This window comes from Accipiter gentilis, chromosome 9 (genome assembly GCF_929443795.1).
Source record: "Accipiter gentilis chromosome 9, bAccGen1.1, whole genome shotgun sequence".
NCBI lineage: Eukaryota > Metazoa > Chordata > Aves > Accipitriformes > Accipitridae > Astur > Astur gentilis.
The window spans coordinates 6,433,118-6,457,910 of NC_064888.1; the positions used below are offsets into that span (position 1 = coordinate 6,433,118).

General features: G+C 38.4%; 1 protein-coding gene across 8 annotated transcripts in view; it reads left to right on the top strand.

Annotated features, from left to right (window-relative positions):
• Positions 1 to 24,793, top strand: part of PCDH15 (protocadherin related 15) — an 858,619-nt gene that overhangs the window by 254,162 nt on the left and 579,664 nt on the right. Inside the window, exon 1 of one of the 8 annotated variants that reach the window (XM_049810546.1) lies at positions 8,007 to 8,070. The exons of the other annotated variants lie outside the window; for them this stretch is intronic. The gene's annotated coding sequence lies outside the window, so the exon portion shown is untranslated. Of the gene's footprint in view, positions 1 to 8,006; positions 8,071 to 24,793 lie in introns of those variants that run through there. 8 annotated transcript variants of the gene reach the window in all.

The following is a 24,793-nucleotide window of genomic DNA, read 5'->3' on the forward strand; positions in this document are numbered from 1 at the left end:
GCATTGAAGTACGTTACTAGAAAGTTACTTTAACAGTGCTTGTGAAAGGTTGGTCTTGTGATGGAGTTTTCTTTCTTTCCTTCTGCAAAATAGGCACTGGCTAGTTAAAATGAAGTGATTGTAAGAAGTATATTGGAACTTTGGGTTTCTTGTCAGCTATTGACTTGTTGCAGTCATCCTTTTTGCGTGGTTCTCTTTGAAATATATGCATTTATTAGCATGTTTGTATTTGGAAAGCTGAAATCTCTATAACACATGCAGTTTTCACCTTGGAGGTTATCTGTGTTAAGCTTAGGAGACATGGACTGTGGTATAATAGTCCTTTCTAGTCATGTTTTTTGTTTCACAACAAAGTGTTTATCTAGCCAAAAAAGAAGCCCGAGTGCGGAAAAAACCTGTAGCTACATTGCAAGAAAAAGTGGCAAATACAAGGGGATGGGAAGGTTGTCACACTCACTTTATTATTGAGGGAGCAGTTCAGGATGTATTCTCTTTTCCTGTCAGTATGAGAACAATTTGTTTCATTTCTTTCATCTTAAATATTGTGAAGGAATGAAAGCTGTTGGGAAAATTTTGAGTAGACATCTGAAGGACAATTCAGCTTTGACTGTTGTCCTATTTGAATCACTCACTCTTAAAGGTTCTGATTATTATTTTTTTTAAGACAGAACACTTATCTATTTTCTAATGTTTTTTCACATACAGCGAAACAGAAAAGATTGCTTTTGAGTGAAAGCTATGACAACCAAATACCTGCCATCATGAACCTGCCTCTAGCCAAAATGAAGGAGGAGGTTTTGTATATTTGCTTTAAACCCATATTGCCTATTCCGTTCCCTTTTTCTTTCCTGAGCAGAAGATTTTGCTTTATAGTCATAAGGACATCGTCAAATTGAAACGTTGGAGGTGGCTTCACTGACAAGGGAATGGGAGTTGTGCCTTTGAATCTCTTCAGGGGAAACAGGAAATTGAACCCAAGTCTTCCACTTTCTGGTTGAGAGCTCTGATATTCTTACTTTTACCCTGTAACAAGGCTCAGGAGCAGCAATGTTTTAAGACAAAATATCAAATACTAGTGCATTTTCTATAGAGCCTGGTTATAGTGCTACATGGTAAACTTCCTAAAGACAGGATGGATCATCTCAAGGAGACACACAAGGATCTTGATTTTTGCTTCTCCAGGGCTTATATGTGAGTGCTGAGCTGTTTAGTTCAGTCACAACTGACATGTCCCAAGGCATGGAAAGTGGTATAGCTTTATACAATGAAAGGAGTTTGAAATAAAATAATGTGCTTATGAAACACAGGCAAGTATGGCTGCTGCCTAGCGCTTACCAGGAATTTTCAGGGAAATCAGTTTTGGGTTTGCCTTCCTACTACTACATACTTCTGTGAACCTGACCTTTAATGAGGTGTTTTACAGCTGTCCTACTTATCATAGCATTTTTCTTCCTCACTCCTGACAGGTTGCAGTGTTCTGAAACTGGGGACCTCTATGGACCTTCCAGACAGTCCTTCAGGCAACTTTACATGTACTTTGCTGGGGCAGATAGCAGTAGCACTTTACCAGACATAAATAAAACTTCCTAATTTTTAAGTGGGCGGGCAATCAGGGATGAAATACGAGAGCTGCCTGAAGCCTCATCTCTATCAGGGCTAGCAACAGAATCCAGATATCTTGCTTTTTCATCTGTTGCAAGGATCATCTTTAAATGTTGTAACCTTCTAGTGTACCTGCATAGAATTTACTTCAATGAACTCATAATTTTTCCTTTTTATATAGAAGAAAATATAAGAATGAGTAGTTCAAATATGGTATACTATTCCTAAATTTAATCACAGGAGTCTGAGAGTATTTACTGATCTCATTGAAAACAGAAATATTGTAATTTTAGGACTCTCTCTTAAAAATGAAATGAGCCATAGAGGACAGACACTGAATTAATAGCAATACCCCCTGTTTTGAGTCTGTGGAAATGCTATAATAGGTCCCTTCAATGCAACAGTGAGTTCAGGTGAGTGCTGGCACTTGTGAACACTTAATTCTCTGAGTAGGCTTCCCTAGAAAACTAGTGAAGGAGGAGAAAGGCTGCTTGTACAATTTGTTCATTTCAAGGCAATTTTTATTTTTATTTGTTTAAGTGTTATGCTTTGTTTAACAGCTTTGGTAAAGACTGGGTCATGTTAGATGTATATTGGTAATCTGCTCTATGAAAATAATTTCCAGAGTGTGCTCCCTGGCCTCAATCTTGATCGTAGCATCAGGACTCTGCATTTCAGCTGTGTACTGCCTGTGTTTCTACAAGATGATCTTTTGACAATATTATTCCAACATCTGATTTGCATGGCTTGGTATGGTTTGCTTTAAAATGAAGAGAGGCTTTTAAGAGATAGTACTGAGCATTGATTTCTGTGTGTTTTTTTCTTCAGCTGGGTGCATCCTTTTGAAGTTCTTTGAGTTGAATGTGAACAATTAATACTTACAGTATAGGTAACTTTGAGTGCATTTCTGATCTGCTGGTTGAGGCAAGCTTTTACACAAAAGATGACAACCATGGAATTTTAGCCAGCTGTTTCCCAGCATGAAATTTTCTTGTGTATCTGTTTCAGTAGCACATAGCATCTGTTGCATTTTAAAGGTGAAACTTCAATTCTGTTGGCCTGTCATATGAAACGTTCTTCTGTGTGCCCTAATGAATGTAGTTAATTTTTTACAGCTTTGTTTACCTATAGTATCAAGCTTCAGGAGTACAATTGGAAATGTTATAAACCGGGGGAGAAAGCATGCATTTTATATGGCTAATTCCAGTCATTTGCAGTTTCTATCTTGCGGCAAATCTTCCTTTCCAAGCCCTCACTCCAGTAACAGCCTTTAAACTTTTAATCAACAAGCATAGCAAAGAAGCTGTATTTCGTATGTCTCACCATATGTGCACAGAACCATATATCTGCAGATGACAAGCTTGGAAAGTGACACACTCCTTACTATAAGTAGAAAACAAATGCAAACCCACGTGATTATGACTTGCCATGAAAACAAACTCCCAAGACCGTGTGTTATCTGAAATTAGAAAACAAGCTGTCACAATGTCACATATTAGAATAAATGAACAATGAACTAGTTCAACAGTATGTTTTTCTGTGACTGGAAGAAGCCTTTACAATTGTTGCAAGTTGTATTGTGTCTGCTAAGTACAGAGGAAATAACCTAGTAAGTGATGTGTCTAAAAACTGGGAGGTTGGAAGGGTGTGGGTCAGGGGATGACCAGTGTTACACTATTTAGCTTGCTTTCTGGAGATCCCTGCCTACATTCAGTGATAGCCATTCAAGTCTTTCTTTATATGTTCATATTTTTGTTAAGGATAAATAAACCACAAAATATTTTACCAAAACATGTGTACAAGTATGGCTTTCTGCACTGGCAGGTTTCCATATCGATTATATTGATGATTTGAAAGCAGAGCTGAAACCAGGTGTTAAATTGACCTTCCTGAAAAGAACCCTGCAACATTATTCTGTTAAAGTGACAAAACAGAGCTGATGTTATAGATCACAACATCGATCACATGAGAAGCTGCCATTAAGAGTTCAATATTTAAAAGTTCAGCGGTTCATTGTTGAAATTTGGCAAGGCAAAGCGAAGTTGCCAAATGTATGAGAACTTGAAAAAAAGGATATATGTAATTATAACCATGCTCTGAAAAGTAAAGGACTGTGGACTGCTACTTTAGAATTAGGTAATGATTTTTCTGAAGTTAGGCATCTCAAAATGTTTGTGGTCATTATATTATTTAGTGGGATAGTGTTACTTAAACCATTCTTTTCTTGATTCTGTAAATACATTTTTAAAATTAGACTAGATATGTTGAGTATTGAAGAATAAGTTCTCACATTTATGATCTTGTAAGTTTGCTGAGTGTTTGTGTCACACGGCTTCTCTGCACAGTTAGAGCTGTTTGCTCTCTCTCTGAGGTGCTTTCATTACTACACTTGCAAAAGAAATTTATTTAAACCTTGTGACCAGTCTAGAAAATCTGATTAATACAAAAGCAGGTTTAATTCTTTGTATGTCTTCCTTTACGCTTTTTGAAAATCAGGAGATTCTGGATTCGAAATATGATCTCAAGGTAGTATGCTATACACCCAGTTCATGAGGAAAATCCAGGCATTCAGATACATTTGTATAGTTCCCTGACTAATTCAGAGTATGTAAAATCAAGATTTTATTATTTTAAATTCATTATCTTCAGAGTTACAAAAAAAATTGTCAAATTTGAACTGAATGTAATAACTTGCAATATTTAGGTGTGTCTGCACTGAAGACTGGAGTATCGATGAGAAATACCCAAGCTGAAGAAAAGTGTAAAAGACAGCCTGTATTTGATCTCCCACAGGCAAGTTACATTAGGCTCCTCTGGCATTGCCTTTGCTGCCGTCCTGTCAACCCCTCAGGAAACGGCAATGAAAGCTTGTACTTCATAGCCTTTCATAGTCGGTAGATTGAATGTATTTCTTACACATGGTCACCCGTGATTACCACCTACGGTTACTAGTGAAATTCCAAGCACTGCTGTTTTCCTTATTATTCCTCTGTAGTCGGTATACATTATTGCTCTCCACTTGTATATCCCCCGGACTCCGTCACGCGTGGGAAGTGCAGAGCCTGGAGGAGGGACGTGAGAGCAGAAGGGCTTCTCGCTGTCAGCAGTGCCCAGAGACCGCAGGAAGATTCCAGTATTTGGGTTACACAAAACAGTTGATCAGCAAGCCAGCCAGCTTTTGATAAAAGATTTTTTTCATGCTAATATTTCATGAGCCATTGCTTTTATACCCTCTATTTCATAGTAGAAGTTTGCAAGCTTGAGATTTGAAATAAATAGCAATTTTTAGAAAAATGTTATTCAAAGAAAATATCCTTCCTTAAGGCTCTGAAAAGCTACAGGAGGGATAGGTCCCACAACCCATACTATCAAGAGTAGAACATAACTGTTTACATTTTGTTCAGCAACTGGGAAATTCTGGAAGGGGCTGTGTGGATGAGTGGAGGTGTATATGCATATGTGGATTTTATTATGTCTGATAATTTTTAGTCCTTTAAGGAGCTAATAATACTTAGAACTGGGTTGGTGTTGAATTCTTGTATAGCTGAAAAATAGCAGAGGAAAACAGAACTTTTTCATTATTTTGCCTTCTGTTAGGTTATTCCTTGAGGTGAGGTTGTTCAGGAAGTGCTTAGCCAGAGCTGTTACTGATGTCTTTGATACTAACTCTGCTTCTTTCTTTATTGAGTGGTCAACCCTTGTTTCAGCCTCCTATGTATCTTTTTTTACTAATAGATCTTTTAAACATTACACAGTGTCACACAAAAAGAAGAGAGAAATTTTGGCAGCTTTAGCCCTGTCGAATGTCACTTGCACTTAGTTTTGAAGGAAGACGGGCTTCCTGGTAGGAGAAAAACATCAAAACTAACAGTCCTGCAGTGGTACTGACACCTGGTTTTGTGACAAAGTTAGAGTCAAGCCTTAGTTTTAGCTTGTCAACGCTCCCTGTGTGTTGTACAGTGACAACGGAACTGTACTGGAAATGAGAGGTACGTGACCACTAGAAGCAAAGATAGAGATGAAAAGAAGCATCTGTAGAGTTAAATCATATTTAAACTTATAATTCAGGTAGATAGTGCATAGAGAAATACCCCAGAGGAGAACCCCCGGAGTGGGTATTTGTATGCATAATACAAAACAGGAGCTTTGTTAGCCTGATGCAAGGAGAAAGATACACAAAATGTGCGTGGTCTGTAGCTAATAAGGCAGTTTTTAACATGATAGTAGGAAATTGGAGTCATATTTAAGTGATTACAATTGCATGAATAATTTCTGTGTTGCATAAAGTGGTAAATAAGTAAAATCTCCAAATGCAAACTGCTGTGAAAATGTGTATAGACACCTGTTGTTCCAGGTGCTTAAAATGGTTTAACCATTGAATGTCTTAATAACCTTATCATTGCTATTGTTTGCAGTTAGGATCAAGAGCACTAAATCAAAAGCCAGGATACTCTAAGAACAGGTGATTGGCTTTTCAGATGAGCATGACTTAGGAAACAGAACACTAATTAGACAATCCAGTGCATTTCTCCAAGGAAACCTTCAGAAACCTTTCTGAAAACCTTCAGAAAACAAGCACTTTTAAAATGTTCCTTTGTATAACTCGGTTAAGAAACCTGGTTGCAGTTGTAGATCTTGTGACTATAAAAACTAGACACCAAGCTTTCGAAAACATAACCAGCAATCGCTTTTTGGTTTTGTTCCTTTCAAGGTTGTCTTTGTATATGTGCAATTAGCGGGGGGCTGGGGGGGGCAGATATCAGTTAACAGCTGGAAAGAGGAGGAGAAGAATTGAAGGGAGAAAAGACCTCTGATTTCTGTTATTGGGAAGAAATACCAGCTATGTATCAGACAAGATTTATTAAAGCTGCTATGAAAACAGAGTTACTGTTTTGAAGAGAGTAACTAATTTCTGACTTGTCTTTTGTATTGTCTTGTGCAAGTTGCATGTGGTTTAGATAGATCCTCTCTGAGCAGCGAGATGGACGGAATGACCTCCCAACACCTCTTTTGTAATACGATAGACTGTTGCTGGTGTGAGGAGTGGTAGAATGGCACGTGAAGGTATAACTGCCTTGATGATGAAAATTTACCACAGTTGAGCATAGGTGGATTTGAATCTCTGAATACACAGTAAAACAGGGAGCAGGTAGTTATTCAGAAATCCAGACAGCATAGCCCTTGCCTCCCCAGGATGATCATCGTTTGCCTGTGCTGTGAGTGGGGATGTAATTCAGAGCTAATGGATCCTTGATCTTTAAGCTTGCATACCCGCATGCACTGCCATACACTACAGCAAATCTGAACATAATCTAGCTACACTAGGTTTACACTGTGCTTGAACTAGTCAGGAAAAAATACATATGGATTTAGCTTAAATTTTTGTCAGCTCAGGTGTTCTGAGGGTGGTATAGAAGTAGGCCAAAAGAAAATTTTTTTTTAGGAGGAAAAGCCACAGGAGGTATAGCACCTTTATTCACACTGGTGAGAGAAAGAAGAGGTTACTTCTGGATTCTTTGTAAAGATCGTTGCTTGAGTCTCCTTCCAAGGCTTTGGCTACTTGAAGTCATCCCAACAGGGAAGGGTTAGGTCACACAGGCCAGGAGAAGACTGAATGTTAAATACAGTCCAACAGTGAGGGACACCTCAGCATTGGATCACCTAGAATTTGCAACTTTGTAAAAGCATCTCTGTGAGGGTTGGGTAGGTACTTTCCCTGATGTGGAGGGACCCTGCCATAAGTGGGAGAAATCAAGAGTTGTTTTCAGAACCAGAGGCCCAAAGTTCCTATGTTCCCCTTTCCTGTCTATGAAATACAGAGAGATGGAAATACTTAAATGCAGTTGTTAGGATGTTTTAAAAGGAAGCTGGTACCAGGACCTCCTAATAGCTTCTATAGTCTAGTACACAGATGGATAAAAAGATCCTTTAGCAACAGTATAACTTTCTATTTAATTGTAAGACCTATTTATCTTTTACATACATTTACTTACAAGTCTGCTATAGAATTGATTTATTGTGTTCCTTTTCTGCTTACCATCCTGACACCCAGGTCTGCCTTGCAAACATGCAAAGACAAAAATGTTTCCTAGCAGTTCTTGAAGGAAAACAATTTTAGATCAAATGTTTTACTAAAATATTCTGCATAGCTAAACATATTATTAGGTTAGGGGAAACCTAGGACTGGAAAAGAAATAATACTGTCATTAGTTGAAGAAGAACATATACCTTAATTTTTGTTGTTAAACAGTCTCAGTGTTTCAAAGCTTCTCACACACATCCTTATAGAAGATGGCTGAATGCTAAAAAGTGCTGTGAAATACCACAAAGGACATGTGTTGCAATAGTACTAGTAACTAAGTTTTAAAAGTGTGTTTTATTTCATTTTAGATGTGAGAAACTGAGGAAACTGTAGAAGGTTTATGTGACTGAAATACCTTCAGTGAAGGAGAACCTGCATTTGGCACAGTATGTTGTCCTTTTTTTTTTTGGTTTTCCTCATAAAGAGTAGATAAAAATATTTTGAATTATCATAATTCAAAATGAGTGAAAGTAGACTTCAAATTAATGAAGTAAATTTATTATTTCAGATCCTAATCAGTAAACCTTTTACATACAATTTATCATCTTATACTTATTCATGGTTAACAATTGCAGTAACTTTTTTTTTTTTAATTTAAAATGATAAAAAGAAGTTGAGATTTGACATTTAGGATACACAAGTTTTAGAGACTGAGGTTATCACTGATTGTGCAAGTGTATATAAGCATTGGGAATTCACCAAGAAGTTTTATTTGTCATTTCTGTCTTTGGGTATTTCAGTAATGGTTGGGAAAATACATAAACACTCCACCTGCATTTCATGTCAGATATTTTCCAATAAAGATGTCAAATAAATGGTTTTGAATAACTTCAGTATATATTGAAATAACAGGTATAAAGTCAATGAATGGGAGAAGCAACTGGAAATCAGGAAAAAATACAGTGAAGTAATTTCAAGAAAAAAAACGGCAGAGGAACATGCCAGCATTGATAATATGCATAGTGATTATCATTAAAATAATGAACTGTGCTTCTATTTTCAGGCTTCATTAAAAACATCTTGAGTATAGAGCCTCTGTCATACTTTTCTTGTCTTGAGTAACATTGCTGACACATCAGTGCTCTATTTTGCAGGGCTATACTCCTGTACCCTTAAAATCTGTTGGCAGTGGCAAGGTTTCTCGGGGAGCTGCTTGTGTATGCTACCCTTCACCCTCTGCGGATGGCAGTGCGTGATGGAACTTAATCTGCACATGCTCTCGGATTTCTTTATCTGCAGCACACATGGTTCCAAAGGTTCCAAATGGGCTACTCTAAATAATCAACTTGTTAAAATAAAACAAACGGACTCCAGTGAAGAGTCAGACATTGATGCTAGCATCATCCTTGTATGCACTCACTTTGACTTTGGAAAAAATGAGCTAAAAAAAAAAAAAGAGAGAGATGTATTTCTATCTAATACACCCAAATTCTTCCATGTCTTGAACCTCAAAAACAAAAGAGACTAGAAATGTCAAACAAATGACCTGACAATTAGCAGTGTTTGGTCAGTTTCCAAGGTAGGGTGAGCTGCCAGGTGGCCCAGTGGATGTCCTTCAAGGTACCGGTGTTGCTGATAAAACAGTAAGTGTGGTGTCCTGTCCTAGGGCTTAAGTGTCGTTGTGTGTTGTGCCTCATAATTGTCTCACATCTTTTAAAGTGAGATGCCCAAATCAGTGCTGCTCTTCTCTCACATATCTGGGATTTTTACATGATATTGCTTATTATCTGCAATATGTATCCAGCTAACAATTTCATTCAGTGGAGGGACCCTGTTTTGTAACTACAGTGATTGTAACCCCTGTTTTCACACGGCAGAAGTATGCTATGTCAGTTGTGAAGTTCCTGCACTTGCTGGTGGGACTTCTCATCTACATCTCTCTTTTTTTTTTTTTTTTTTTTCCTCCAATTCCTAAACAATTATTTATACATCTAGAATGTGATATACCATACTTTTATACTTTTATCTAATGTTTTGAAGAGTATATCCAGAACATCTGATATATCCTGGTTTTGTATCAGCTGTAGCAGAGGAGAACAGTATTTGTGCTCCCAAGGTTGGCCTAGGCAAATGGCAGCATATGGTGTGTGAGCAGTTTCTGTGAAAAGTGGCTTTCTGTAAATGAAACCATGAATCTTTCACACCTATGGACACACGCTAAATGCCAGGTATTGAGTGTTCTTGTTGGTGTTCACTAATCTGCGTGTGTAGCCACCTGTGTTATTTTCTCATGGAATTTCATTTTGAATTCCAGCAATTTTAGTTCATCAGATCTCTTTCCTTGTATTGCTTTTGGATTCCTTGAAATGAGCATATTTGAACACTCTGCACTCTCTGCTGTGTTTGAGGGCTGGGTGCCTTTCTTTTTGGTCAGTAAACTTTACCAAGGTTTAGTTGTCCAGTCCAATCATTTTCTCTGAGAAATTTGATTCTGTTTGTCATTGAGATTTCTAAAATTTCTGATATCAATTATTTGCTCTTTAGCTTTATATTCACTGTGTTTGTACTTTGTGCTTATATTTTCTGTTTGAATCATTATTGATATGTTTCCCTTTTTTTCTGGCATTGAGAACATTATTTAGAGCAAATTTCCTTGACAGAGTATGTTCTCATACTTAGCCACTTTGCCTGAATTAAAAGGAAATACTGGAAATAGCAAGTTCTTTAGAACAAGCCTCTCTAAAGATACAATTCCCAAATCCCAGCCTCCAGTCATTCATATCTGTAACTCCTCTGCTTCTGTTAGACTAGAGAAAGCAAAGCAGAAAGGTTGGACATAAAGAACAAAGTATTCCTGGATTTTGTTTTTTCTTCCTTTGTTTTGTTTTACTTTCATCTAAAAATATAAATGTCTTCCTTTTATGTGGGTTGTATTCATGGCAGCTGAGGACCTTAGTTAATTCAGACTTATGCCAAAGGGATCAAATCAAGTTGTATGTGGAGGGGACAAGAATTTCTTTAGGTCAGAGATGAAAATCTGTTTGTAACCTGCAGTCTAAGAACAGGAAGGAAAGTTTCCAGACATCCGTGAGGACTACCACCTCAAAAGCATATTCAGTATAAGGAAAGACTTCAAGGACTTGAAAAGGAGATTTATCAGTTTAAAAAAAAAAAAAACAACAAAGAATTGGTATTTCTGTTGTTGGAAAATTTTGATCTCCAAAGCAAATCAAAGAGAACAAACTTCAGCCCTGTACATCCAGAGAGAGCAAGGTGAGCAATGGGTAAGTTGGAAGTGGGTGGAGGTAAATGTAATTGGAAATGCCCAAAGCACAACACATTCCATAGACGATTCTGTCTATCTGTAGACCAACTGTATTTGGACTTCAGAAAGTACTTGTTATGTTCTCACATGAGGAGTTACTAATAAAACTACAAAAGATATTGATTAAGTTGAGTATTGTTCAGGGAGTAGAAAGCTGGCTGGAGCAGCGATAGCAGCGGTGTGATAGGAACTGAACTTCCAGAGGTTGTTTGCAAAGAGAGAAAATAGTCCATTAACTGTGGAAATTATATGCAGGTCATCACAGAAATGAACTTCTACAGACAGCTTTTCAGGAGGGGCTGGGGAAAGCATAGGCACAGAAAATGTTCTTGTGTTTTAATATATAGCTTGATAAAATTAGGAAGTGTTTAGCTGATGACTATTGAGTAGTGGCAGGGGACTGCACAGGGAGTCCTGGGAGGTCTATTCCAATCCTTTATTCCCTGCCTGTCCACTTCAGGATGATGCATTGGCTGTTCCTGTTTACAGGCACTTGGCAGTCTTTTAAGCTCTGTCACATACAGTGCCTTACCCTGAGAACAGCAGGAAAAATGGAGGGATGATGTTCTCATTGTGCTGAACTGGAAATATATTTAAAAGGTAACAACTCTTTTGATTAAAAAAAAAAAAAGACCCAAAAAAAAAAAAAAAAAACAACCAAACACCTCTCAAGAAAAGAAACATATTACATTTAGAATACGCTTTCCCCTGTATCCAAATAGGCTTTTTTTTCATTTCAGGAACCATTTGATTCAGAGAACACAGAATTTCCAAAAACATGAAGACAATGTAGGCCTGAACTCAATTTCCATGGAAGTTAATGGAAAAATTTCAGGGAACATTTTGTCAGATCCTAGAAAAGTGAAAATGATAAGATAAAATAGGGCAGTTCAGTAATCCCACTAGGGGAAGATCATAATCTGTGTAAAGATAAGGGTATTCATTTTCACTTACATTTGTTTTCTGAAATGCATTGAATCTGTTTCTTACTTGGTGGCACACGTGATAGTCAGATATACTGGGGAAGAGCAAGAGCTTCACGTAGCTGTCGATAGAGTTCAGGAAATTCATATGTATTCTGTTCTAAGAAAAATGAATCATAGATTATTTTTTCCGTTTCTAGAAACATCAGAGAATAGAAAAGTGGCATACTTCAATATTTTGTGTACATACTGAACCATATTTTTAGGCAGCAATAGAAGAACTGTATTATGGACTCACTGTGTGCCGAAGTTATGTATTGTTGTAGGTTGTACGGCTTTCCTCAGTATGACATTTTTCCCCTCAGTATCAGCCAAACGCCAGTATCTCTTCCTATCAAAAGGTCATTCTTCATATACAGAGGTGCGAGATGGAGCTTAGGGTAGAGAAGATTGAGCAGCTTTGTCTTCTCTTGTCCTCCAAACCAGAAGACACGGAGCTGCAGCCTGTCCTTTCGAGTTATGTTCTCTACAGAGGTGTGCAGCCATTCACAGCAGTAGTGGGCATGGCTTCCTTCTATTACTGAGGTCCTTTTTTTAGCCACCCATTCAGAGTAGAAGATGTAATTGCTTGTAGGTTAGTTCATTTCAAAACCTCAACACACGACCTCTTGTTTTTCAGTCAGTTGCTTTTTCTAAAAGCATTCACATTAATCTGACCCTTCTCCAGGGTTTGGTTCACGTCAATACGATTTGCACTTGATCTCCCTCTTTTGCCTTGCTAGGAGCCAGCTCCTAATCTTTTGTTATATGACTCACTCTACAAAGCTCTGAATACTTTTGCTTGTCCTTTGCTGCACTTGCAAAGTCTTTGCAATGTTCTTTTGATAATTGTCGTTTTTAGTAGGCTAAAATATTATGTTATTGACACATATTCTTCTGCTGGGAGAAGTCATATGTGCCAGTCATTTCGGAAAACTAGAGATTCCAATTAGGTGTACGCAGTGACACACTATTTTCTCTCCATTTATCTTTGCTATATGACACTAAATTTATAATGGAGATTTTGTTCCTGCTTCTACTGTTTAACTGCAGTACAGTTAAATTGGGGAAAGATTTTCTTTTGTCTTTCATGTGTTAACAGCTCTGAGAAGATTTAAAGGGAAGTTTTCCCTTGCACAGTTGAGCTTATTCATGCCTTTGTATTATCATTGTTACGGTTTTCCATTCTGTATCTTTTATTTGCTCTTTGGTGTGGTCTCTAGCCCACTCCCTGCAAAGATCACTTGTTTTTACTGTTAACGGAGTTTCTTATAGAAGTAGGTATGTGTAAATTGTCTCTTTATATGGTCCTAACCTTTACTCATATCTGGGATTCAAGGGTTACGTTCTTTTGCTCCCCAGTAGATTTCTCATGAGAATTTTTGCAAGTCACTGTGTTTGACGTAATGTTGCTTTAGACTTACTTAAACTTTAAATTCTTGTGCTACAATGCTAGGCCTTCAGATTATTTTTCATGTGATACATAGAATCATAGAATGGTTTGGGTTGGAAGGGACCTTAAAGATCATCTAGTTCCAACTCCACTGCCGTGAGCAGGGACACCTTCCACTAGACCAGGTTGCTCAAAGCCCCATCCAGCCTGGCCTTGAACAATTCAGGGATGGGGCATCCACAACCTCTCTGGGGAACGCATTCCAGTGCCTAACCACCCTCACAGTAAAGAACTTCTTCCTTATATCTAATGTACACCTACCCTCTCTCAGTTTAAAGCCATGTCCCATCACTACATGCCCTTGTAAAAAGTCCCTCCCCATCTTTCCTGTAGGCCCCCTTTAGGAACTGGAAGGCTCCTATCAGGTCTTCTAAGAGCTTTCTCTTCTCCAGGCTGGACAACCTCAACTCTCAGCCTGTCCTTATGGGGGGGTGCTCCAGCTGTCTGATCATTTTTGTGGCCCTCCTCTGGACTCCCTCCAACAGGGCTGTGTCTTTTTTATTTGAGACCCCCAGGTGGGGTCTCACAAGAGATGGAGTAGAGGGGGAGAATCACCTCCCTTGACCTGCTAGCCACACTTCTTTTGGTGCAGCCCAGGATGCCATTGGCTTTCTGGGCTGCAAATGCACTTCTGGGTCATGTTGAGTTTCTCTTTAACCAACACTCCTAAGTTCTCCGCAGAGCTGCTCTCAACCCACTCATTCCCCAGCCTGTATTTGTGTTTGGGATTGCCCCAGTCCACGTGCAGGACCTTGCACTTGGACTTGTTGAACTTGATGACGTTCACACAGGCTCACCAATCAAACCTGTCAAGGTCCCTCTGGATGGCATCGCTTCCTTCCAGCATGTTGACCACACCACACAGCTTGGTGTCATTGGCAAACTTGCTGAGGGTGCACTCAATCCCACTGCCAATGTCACCAACAAAGATGTTAAACAGCACCAGTCCCAGCACCAACCCCTGAGGAATGCCACTCATCGCTGGTCACCACTTAGACATCAAGCCATTGACTGCAACTCTTTAAGTGTGACCATCCAGCAAATTCCTTATCCACCATGTGGTCCATCTGTCAAATCCATGTCTCTCCAATTTAGAGACAAGGATGTTGTGCGAGACGGTGTCAAAGGCTTTGCACAGGTCCAGGTAGATTATGTCCATTGGTCTTACCTTATCCACCAATGCTGTAACCCCGTTATAGAAGGCCACCAAATTTGTCAGGCTCAATTTGCCCTTAGTGAAGCCATGTTGGTTGTCATCAATCACCTCCTTATTTTTGCATGTGCCTTGTCATAGTTTCCAGGAGAATCCACTCCATGATCTTGCCAGGCATAGAGGTGAGACTGACTGGCCTGTAGTTCCACAGGTCTTCCTTTTTTCCCTGTATGAAAAATATGTATTCAGTAAGGCATAAAATTACTCAAAGAAGGTCGGTTATAGAGTGTGTTAGCCTGGGATGTTAGATGAGTTTCACATTATAAAATTTAAAATAACATATGTAAAGATTATATTTAATAATGTGTACTATCATACACTTTAAAGTCATTGGGGGATTTGTAGGAATTGAGGCACTCTAATACAAAGTTGATTTTCTCTCAAGGGAAAAGATGTGGTCTGTGTTATATCATGTCTTTTATTTCTTCATTATTTACATGAGCAATGGCAGTCTTTTACCTAGAGGAAGAAGGTATTTGGTAAAGGTACTTCATGAAGTTTGTGAGTTCTGGTTATGTGGTATGCCTTTTATTTATGATAGAGATCAGATTAGCTACCTCCCTTTGAATCTTTCTTTTTTATGATTGTGTCTCCATTAATCACATACTTTTTGGGGAGAGGTGAAAATTACTTCTTAGAGTGACTGTCCCTTGAAGGTAGTAGTTATAAACAACCTACTCAGCTTGTTTTCCTCAGTTATGGGAGTTACCTTGTCTTTTTCTCATTGATTGTCTGCAATTAAAACCAAAATGGACAGCTGAGAGCTGTATTTGCAGGTCAGGAAAATGAACTGCCTCCCCTGGGGACACTGTGGTTTTAGTTGGGTAGTAACTGCTATCAAGGTTATTAAAGATTAGAGGGGGTTTGTATAACTGAATTTTGCGGTTTATGTCAACACATATGCCAGCAGTGGGTTGTGGCTACTTTGCTGAATTGTAGACTATTTGCTTAATTTCATATGTCTGAAGTTTATAAAGGTTGTGAAATGTATTGCTATTTTTTAAAAAAAAATATAGAGACTGAGAAAATGGCAAAAGGAAAATAAACTTGACTCCTGTTCAGCTTTTGCCTCCTCTCAGGACCTTTATCTTACCCATGTGCTTGGCACTTTTAGAGTCGGTTAAATAGAGAAGTTTCTCTTACTGCCTTAATGTCCTCACTTTGTGTGTCCTCTATGACTGTTCCCTTGGAGGATGTTGTTGGAAAATACCTAGGCCAAAGTCATATTCTCTTCTTCCTTCTCTGGAGCAAGTGTTTTCATATAGGAAACGAGGCTGAGATGGTTTGATAGTTTATTTGGTAAGAAAAGGTAAGTAAACAGTCAGTTTCCAGTACCATGATCTGCTGTTACAGAATAGAGGAACCCAACTGATAAGAATTTATTATAGAAAGGACATTTAAGCTGGCTCATTAGGATAAGTCTAAACTACATGAAAGCATGTGTTTCGCAGCAGTTGACTCAGAAGCTTCAGAATCCTTTTGGAAGACCCCTGTGTGCTAGCATTCATGCAAAGCTATGTAATAATTTAAGGACAAAAGTATTTAGATTAGTTTCACGAAACCAGTCTTCACAGAAAGCAAGTTCTCTGAAGAAAGCTTTTCAATTATGCACTTCAGTATCTATGACATTAATCATTATGTCATTAATATTATGATAATAGTTTTTATCATCATTTCATCTTTTTTAATCTCTGTGCTGCAAGATGCAAAAATTAAAAACAATCTGTTAGACTCACTGTTTTCTAGTATATCTTCAGAGATGGTTGATTTTTATATGATGTGCAGAATTTAGTTCTGTCAATTAATTAATACCAGATTTGTGAGCAAGTTTAGTTGTCTTCTCATTCTCGGTTTGTCACACAGTGTCGTGTTTCTCCGTGTTGCAATTCTTTTTAATTTAGGCCCTTGCCTTTTCCTACTCTGTCAGGTGTTCTCAGTGGAAGATTAAAATTGTGGTTTGCTTACTGTTGACTGGACAGTGTGAACTTGTTATCTTTGGGTCCTCCAGCTGCCATTGTGGTATTAGTTGGGTTGAATTACCCTGACATTAGCTGTGGTATCCTTACACAGTTGTAGCTTTTGTATTTGAAGGATATCGGAGGGCTGAAAGAGAAGGGTTAAGTAACTGCTGTTCTGCCTGACTCCCTATCTGTGTGGTCAAACGACATGGCTAGAGAAAGTCTGTACATCTGTCTTGAGCTCCTCACAGGGCAAATGGGGCATTTTTAGTGAGCACGGATCTTCTCCTGACTGATGGTAATTAAGTGGCAGATGGGTTTGTTTATGGGCTTAAAAATGGTTAAATAAAAGCATACTGTTAAAAGGGTGATGTTATCAAGGACAAAGAGTTTATAAAATTTAACAGATGTGGGGTTTAATTGTGTGGCACCAGCTTAGAGCTTTACTGGAGGACATTTGTAGATAATACTAAGGCAAATGAGTGTATGCATTGTAAGCATATGGGTGTAGAGATAAGGCTCGATTTGCATATTTCTTTCATTTTAGTTTCCTTGTTTTCAAAAGTTGCATTTGAGGACAAGAGCAACACTACTTTTGTATCGGCTAAGTTACTTGCCATTTGGTTTTAAAGTTTTTTTTCATAGAAATAGAAAACCTGTTTGAGGGATGGAATGACTATTTAAGCAATTGCATTTACAATGACGGTTTTCAGTAGAGATGTGACTGTAGCTGAGTGAAAAATCACATCCGAGTCTGGCTGCTTCCTTTTGATAGAGCACTGTTCCTTGCAGCAGGGTGCAGTTGTCTGCAACATGCAACTCCAGTTTCCCAGTCTACATCCTCCTCATGTTACTAAGCTGTAAGCATTCTTGGATGACCACTCTGCGCAAATTGGCTGCTTACCATCTGGTGTCCTTTGCTCCTGTGTACATGTCTCAGCAGAAGCAGTGCATGGAGACCCTCAGACTTCAACGCTAAGTCCTCTGGGCTCTGTAGTGGCCAAGGGCCCAACTCCTTTCTATGCCTTCAAACCAGCTTCCTTTCAAATCAGAGCATTTCCAGCATAGTCAACCCCGCCACCAGTTGCTTCCCTTGCCCTTCCTGTTGACTACTTATCCTTTCTCTTCACTATCAGCCAGTTTCCTCAGGACCTACATAGTTCACACATATCTTAGTATATTTATTTCCTGGCCATCCAAGAGGAAAATGGAATTTTTCTTTGAAATCAGTGCAGATCCTGCCTTGGGTACAGGAAGAAGACAACAGATCAGACTTGGCATAATCCACAGTGCAGGACAGGTCAGGACCATGCAGTGTAAGGCTGCCGTGGAATGAGGCTGTCAGTTAGCTAAGGAGGCAAACACAGACCGGTTCCCTGACGAGATGGAGTAGGCATGTAGGCTCCATGAGGAACAAAAATATTGTTACTCCTCACAAATCCTAAGCATTAAACGTGTGTCTGACTGTAGAGCTTAAGTTGTTCTCATACTATGTTTAAATAGCTTGTTTCCTAAATGCATAGCAAGTGCTGTCCTCTGGGAGAGGAAACCGGCAAATGGATGAGTTGCTTTCATAAAGAGTTCTCGGTCTTCATGTTCGATGCAGACCAAAAGCCTCCATGCAATGTTGCTCAGTTTAAAAGGATGACAAAAGAGATGAGGAATAACAAAGTTTTCCTCCAAATTGTGTTCCAGAATTATCCAGATACTTTCATTTACTTCTCTTTGAACAGTGCCTCCAAATGAAAAGGGATTTTATAGCTGATGCAAATAAAAGAGGGAGAGGGAAACAAAGCATGAATGTGCTGGATAGCATGAAAGGCCTTGTCTTTGACATTGTTGCTATTGATAGAAGACAAAAGTAAGATGTTAACAAAGGTGGGTCGCAGTTATGCTGGGAGTAACATGAAGGAAGAGTGTGAAATTAAGCTGTAACTGTGAGCTGAGCTATTCGAAGTGGTACCTCTCAGAGACTGACACCCCACTGCAAGGGAAGAAGTACTTAAGAGTATGTATTAAAAAGGAGAAAAAATAAAAAAAAAAGTAATCTGTACTGTGTAGATGAAGTATACGTTGTTGTGCTATTATACGTGCTCTTTTGAAGATATACATATCTAACAAAGCTTACAGAGTGCACCAGGAAAAAAGAAAGATTTACTACCAATTTAATATGACATATGGCCACCTGTCACTTCTCTGAAAATTTACACGTTAGTTAACGGATAAAACTGTCATACTTAGCTTTTAACATTAAAAGCGTGGTCTTTAGGAAAAGAGCATACTCTCACAAATTGCAGACAGTCTAAGAATAAGATCTCAAGATTTTATGTGATTTGGCATATATAGTAAGTTGAGTTGTCTAATAAAGTGTAGCAATTCATCATCTACTTTGGAAGTCTGAAGTTTAGTAGGTAGTCATATAGTATGTCTTTTGGTGTCTAGACTACCTCAGGGAAAAAAAATCATGGATTTTGGAGGGGCAAGGGGATTATGGCTTGATTTATTTGGCAACAAAATTGACTATAAAACCACTTTTACTATGCTCAGGGGACCAAGGCATAGAGATGTCATATTGAGTAATAACATCAGGATAATATCAAGGTCTTTGGTCATCTCACTGATTTCACACAGGCGAAGCCACAGATATAAAACACTTGATACCGGAGGAATAGGACATTTCATGTGGATAATAAACACCTAGGAAAATTAATGATCTGTCTGGCTAAAAAGATAAGCCCTGAGTCACAATAAGTGAGAGCACTGGAGGGAGAGCTAGCTACATGCGTTTAACTGTTTTAGTGCTGTCCAAAGTATCACTTATCGGGTAAAATGTGGTTCGTGCGTAATATATTCCTATGTAAGAGCCAGTGCTGCACCAAAGGAATGCCCTGCAGTCTGCTGAGTGCTGCCTAATTGCCATAGTTAATGAAAAAAGTGCATTTGTTATAAGCATCCCTTTTCCCTAGTACATATTTTAATGCCAAAGTTAGAAATGAGGTTTTTATAACTGCTGGTACCTAGTGGCATGTGTCCAAATCTATCTGTGGTCAGTAATACACTGAGAACCTACTTACAAAGTGATCAGTAGTAGAGGTTCCCTAATTTTTGTTCGGCTCCACGGTGAGGTGCGCAGGATTTTACGGCAGAGTCACGGTGAGGTTGAGCTTGTCTGGAGCCGTGGGCACCCAGACCCTGGCAGATCAAACCCTCGTTACCCGACTCGAGCTGTGTTGGAAGTGTGCAGCATTTGGGAGCACCACCCCTTAGGATGTAGTGCCAGCAGAACCCACCGTTGTTACTGCCACTAATAAATTTAAAAGAGACTTTAACAAAATCTATCCTAAAGAAAAAAGCAATTCAGACTGTGGTTTCACTCAGCTGGGTTTGTTTCTTGTTTGGTTTGTTTTTTATTTGTTTGACGTTCTTTGCTGCCCTGCTTTGCAGCAGATCTTAGCTCATGGTTTTTGGGGGCTCTCCCCATGTCCAGTGGGATTATATTCAGCAAAGCATTCAAATGTACATTTAACTGCAAGCACACACTTGAATTCTGCTAAACACAGAACTGAATGAACTAATAAGCACATGGTAGAGTAGGGAGGACATGGAGTGTGTGCCCTGAGCACTGTTAAATATCCGCTTAAGTAATCCACTAACCTGACAGGATATTTTACAGTATAAACTGAACTAAGTGTGAGGTGAAGAAAGGGCAATTTGCAAGTCTTGCTAGAAAATGTGTAGTTTTTTCTCCTATGCAAAGAAGATTATATTAGCACTACAGGACACAATGCGCACAGGAGAAAAACAGAAAAAACTTCTCTGTGGGTACAAAGCATACTGCGGGCAAGCAGCTTTAAATGGTATGTTTTTTTCAAGCAGATATGTCAACTACTTTGATCCTGATATGCAAAGTGCAGAAAATGAAACACTGAGGTTGGAGGGAAGAGAAAGGAGAGGGAAGGTGGCAGACACTGGGCTTGGCATGTGATCAGCGAAACACAGTGTGAAGGAAATAGATCACTGCTCCTTTTGCACTGCAGATCCATGGCACTTGATTAAGATGTGGAAATAATGCAAATATTTAGCTGTTACACCATGGCTTTTTCCTCCTACTCCTTACGGCAACCAAAATTCGTTTAAATGGCTTTCAATGGCCTTGTAGTAGACGTGAGTATGTCTTCTCCAGTAAATATTTTAGATTAATTTTAAAAGAGAAAAAAAATCCATAAGCAGTTAAAAACAGCCTCCTGAGGCTTGGAGTGAATCAGTGAATGATGAACCAATCCTAGGGAGATAGGGCCAAAGTATGGACCCAGCCGAGGAGAGGGAAGAAGACAGAACTGGTGTGCATGCACACTCTCCCTCAACATGAAATGCATACAGATTCCTACCCTCATTAAAAATAAAAAGGGTTGAACCAAACTTTAATGTCATCTGGGTGGGGAGAATGCCATAAGCAGAGATTTTTCAGATCCAAACACAATTTTATCTTAGTAGGTGGGAAGTTTTGGAAGAAAAAAGCAAAAGATAACAAGAGTTGGTGTAGAAATGCAACCTGTACTCACTGTCAATTGCACTCTGATTTATGGCATGTATTTTACCAGAGACGTGTGAATTTAGATTTTAAGAAAAGTTTCCATGAGGTTTGTCCATTCTGATATTCCTAATACTCCATTCTGTAGAAGGCAAAGTTGTAAACTACTCCAATATTTGCATTTTTAATACCTCATTACATTTTATGAGTTACAGTTAATGCTTTCACATTTTTTATCGTTTTATTTGGTCTGTACATGCATAGCTGTAACAGCAAAATTGCAATCTACAGCTGTTCTCTCACAGAGAAACTTTTCAAGAATAGCCAGTAACTGTTATCCCAAACCTCCAATTATAAAATTTATATCAAATTGCTAGCAAATATGTGTACCATATAAATGATAGATTGCGGTGGGGTGTGAATACAAACAAGTGATGAAAACACCAATGCATCTTGTCAATAGACTGTTTTAAAAGGAAATATTTATAATCAAGCACACATGCATACATATAAATGTGAAAATTTTCACAAAATTTAGTAGTACGGAAGTATTCAATTGTCGAGGGATGAGAGAAAATTTCCCAGAGGAAGTGGAGATGCGCTGCTGCGATTAAGTATTTGTGCCTGACAAATGCAGTAAAAACCTGCGTGCAGTGCTTCTTAGATGTGTATTCCTTATTGTGCTGCACCTTTTCTGCACAACCTGTGTATGCATTGCAGTGGTAGTTTATAGAAAAGAAGAAGAAAAAATCTGTTGTCTTTATACATGGGTTTGAGGAAGTTTTAGTATATAAGGGCTTGAACCAAACTCTCAAAGATTGTTTAAGAAAGAAAATAGTAGACTGGGTGAATCAAGAAGATATGTAGTAACCAAGGAGGGAAAGGCAATTTATGATCCAGAGAGACCTCCGTTGGTAGAAGAAAAAAGTAAAACACAGATAGAGCTCTGGCAAATTTCCACTCTAGGAACAGCAAATAACATGGCTTTTGGACAAGAAAAGAGAAATAAGATAGTCTCCTCTATCAAATAAAGCAATCTATTGTGAGCTGGTTTCCACTGGCTTTAACAAAGGAGCAAATTCAAAACCAGACAGACTTACCAAAAAATTCAAGGACATAAGAGGAGGAGGATGTAGGATGCTTATATTTAGTCAAGACAAGTCAGTCAGTCAGTCATGCTGCATGTATGTGAACTCAGTTGGAGAGGTACATGTGAACTCCTGATCTGATTCTCTTGGCAAGTAACCAGATTTAGCAATTGGATATTTTTTCTTTATTTTGTAAGTGCCAGATCATGGTAAATAATTTTTCACTGCAGAGATTTGCTTTCAGAAAATGTATGAATGCTAATTGGCCTTAGAGTTTACTGAAGTACTTGAAGATGGACTATTGAGAGTGATTTACTAGATTTGCTGGAGTAATTCAAATTCCAGCAATGCTCTTCAAAGGTTTCTGTAGTGCATAATCTGCTATTGTTTCATTTATTTGTATTCTTCTAGAAAACCTTTGGTGATGTTTGAGATCGTTCAGCTCCTTTGTTAATTGGGGAGGAAAAAAGCTTTTGCTGTTAGCATTTGATTAATTTTACAGCAATATAGAAGATGAAGCAAAAAGATTTACATTCTTGTGTACAACTATAAAAGAGAGCACCCATTTCTTCTATAGCTTTCCATGGAGCATGGTAAAAGGGTTGAATCGTAATACCAAAAAAAAAAAAAAAAAAAAAAGGCTTCCCTCTGTAAAGCTGTATGTACGTACATTTTCTTATCTCTTGATTTGACTGTGACTCCTGAAACAGCATTTTCAGAAGTAACTGTGTCTCAGTAGTATATGTGGTTTAGGTTGTTAGATCCAAGATTACATGATGGAATAAAGACCTAATTTTTCTTAAATGCCTACTACAGCGATAATTAAATATACTGTATTGATAAAATTTCAGTTGCTTCCCGAGGCTCCATTCTTTAGTGCTTTTAATGCTAAACATAACTAGAACAAGGAGATGGGATTTTTTTTCTAGCTGTGACGAGGTGAAACAGCTGAAGGATGAAGCCGGTCGGTGTAGTCTGTGCTTTCAGACTTGGACCTTTCCAAAGCAACATAGATTTCCTCCTTGCAAACTTCTTGTCACCACAGTGGTAGTTGGTAATAACCGCTTTAAAAAAAAGATAGTATGTTTTTCAGGTTGCTTTAAAAGTTAAATGAGATGCATTCATTATGTTATGGTTTACAAATTTAAGAACTAAAGCCATATTCTCTTCAAACTAAGCCTTTTTATTGTGCCAGGTGTATACTACCTGGGTTATCTATGAATTCAATTTTCACCCAGTTTTCTGTTTGTTTTTTTTTTAAAAAATAAAGATTAAGAGTCACTTAAAATTACAAGCAAAGAAATGAACTGTAAATCTTTGATATTGCAGTGAATTAAGAAGATTACCAAATGGCCAGCTTAGACAATTTTTATAAAGCTATATTTACATGGTTTTTGCAGAGACTGCAACTGCTGCAGAAGGATTCTGAAATGCTCATTTGTTTCTTGAGACTGAAAGTGACACTTTACATAGGATGGTTGAGTTCTCCAAGAAATTCCTGCAGTTAGCAAAGTCAATGAGACCTTTCCAGTTAAGAAAAGCAGCAATCTTCAGTGCCTCTGGACAGTATTATTCGGGAAAATGCAGTTCCCTCTGCTTAAAATTTGTCAGATTTCGAAGTGCTTTGAATCTGAAAAGGAGTAGCTACATCTTCATCTGGTTTAAATCACTGAATAGGCACTCAACTCAGTCCAGCTTAATTTTACATTAGGTAACCTTTGCAATTCCTCATATTATAGTAATTTAGTTCCGTAGGAAAATCTTGTTTTAATAGACTAGGTAGAGAATAATCAATAGCTCGCTAGCCTGCCTTGGACTCACTGTATTAGAGTAGGGATAACCTACTGGGGCACAGAGCAAAAGAGGTTATCTAATGGTTTCTGCTGTTTATTATCCATTAGCAGTCACAGGTTAGGGTCAGTAGTGTACAAACACAGATCTGAGAAACTCGGAAGAGTTTACAGACTAAGACCAGAGATGAGAAGTGAAGTGAAGAAATTTCAGGATAGTGTTCATTGCCGTGATAGGCAGCAGTCTCAGCAGCCAGCACCTGCCTGATGGTATTTGCAGACTCCCTGTCAAGGGAGATTTTTAGGAGGGTTTTGATCTCTCTGACTCTATCCTAAATGTCACTGTGTAGGAGCTTATATTGCCAAATTGTTCATGATATATTTACCTTCCAGTGTCTTCAGTTTTCAGGTCTGGCAGAAGCTTTCATGAAACTTGAGTTAATTTCAAATACATTATTTCTAATTTGGTACTATAGAGTCAGTATTAATACTTCATGTGCTACATGATAAAGGTCTTTAGTTACCACGATTTGACTGATGGTATGTACATGTTAGGCGGAGATGCAGCTAGGCGAATAACTTTCTGCTTCTCAGAGACTATATTAATTTCCAGTAGGTAGTATTTTCAATATTTATGTCTCTGCAGAAATAAATCATACCACTTTATTCAGCAGAACCTCAGTGTGAAGTCAATCTCACAAACAGCAGCAGCAAAACAAATGCATCATCCATAGAGACCCCAAGCAATGGAAGCAACAGCAAAACTGCACAGCTTTAGACAGAATCCAGCCCTGAGATTAAATGGGTTTGTGCAATGTGTAAATGTTGCCCTAGATTTTTGTTAGTCAA